The 1,124-nt window shown below is 48.6% G+C and overlaps 1 protein-coding gene across 1 annotated transcript in view; it reads right to left on the reverse strand.

Annotated features, from left to right (window-relative positions):
- Window positions 1-763, reverse strand: part of mrps33 (mitochondrial ribosomal protein S33) — a 28,458-nt gene extending 27,695 nt beyond the window's left edge. Inside the window, exon 1 of the mRNA XM_037695978.1 lies at window positions 636-763. The gene's annotated coding sequence lies outside the window, so the exon portion shown is untranslated. The remainder of the gene's footprint in view (window positions 1-635) is intronic.
- Between the last annotated feature and the right edge of the window lie 361 nt (window positions 764-1,124).

Genomic DNA, 1,124 nt, shown 5'->3' on the forward strand with positions numbered 1-1,124 from the left:
CAACAACAGCAACAACAACAACAACAACAACAGCAACAACAACAACAGCAACAACAACAACAACAACAACAACAACAACAGTGGACGATCATGAGTCGTACATGTTGATGGCTGTTGTCATGTGGGTCATGACCAGTGTTTCTGGCCTGCAGTCATTCAGACCAGTCACTGTGGAGCTCGTTGGGACTGGGATGATGGTGGTGGTCTTCAGGCAGGTGGAACTGTCTCCAGGGTGAGTGAGGAGTTAAAGATGTCAACCAGCACCTCGCAGGAGCAAATATTTCTGCTTTGTGACGTTAATGTTTTTAGTTTTCGACATGACTTTACAATCTAGATGTTTTTAAGACCGTTTCTTTCATTTGTTCTTCTCAATCTAGAACTTTCTTTATGGTTGTCCCCTGTTGTTCATCAGGTCTCCTCCGAGGCTCAGTGGGACAAGCTGCTCAAACAAAGGTTGAATGAAGACATGTTCAACTGCAACATGTAGGTTGTGGGTCAGACTCAGCTCGGTTCTGGTTCTGGGCTCCTCTCAAGAACCCGCCACCTCTAAATGTCCACATCATTTTGTTCTTGAGAAAAACCGGACTCTCTCTTCACTGACTCACTGGACCGGTTCGGTTCTGACGGTCACCTACCGGATCCTGCAGCTCGATCTGGGTCAGGTGAAGCAGGTCTGCGGCTCACAGATCCATCTGGTTCAGGAAATGGACCGAACCGACGTTAACCTTCACGTTTCCTTTCTGAACCCCACAAGGCGCATGCGCAGACTGCCGTTCTTCTTCGTTAGCAGCTCGACCAGTCTCAGAGCGCCGCTGCTGCCCCCTGCTGGACACTCTGCGCCCTACATCTCACACTACATGCAGGGTACAGATTACAATAAACTACAATAAAATGCAATTAAAATAAAAGTAGAGTTATAAAACACGTTGTTCTTTCTTCTTTCAGCTGCTAACTACTTCAGGCGTCGCCACAGCAATCTAAGTTGCACAAAGACTTGGCAGTTATTTTGCCGCCAGACGCTCTTCCTGACACAACCACAGACTCTGAGCTACCACAGCCCTGTGTGTGGAGCGGGGGCTGACGTCAGGGTGTCCAGGGGAGCAGATGGGATTGAGGGCCTTGCT

This window comes from Nematolebias whitei, chromosome 22 (genome assembly GCF_014905685.2).
Source record: "Nematolebias whitei isolate Nwh7 chromosome 22, NemWhi1, whole genome shotgun sequence".
Taxonomy (NCBI): Eukaryota; Metazoa; Chordata; class Actinopteri; order Cyprinodontiformes; family Rivulidae; genus Nematolebias; species Nematolebias whitei.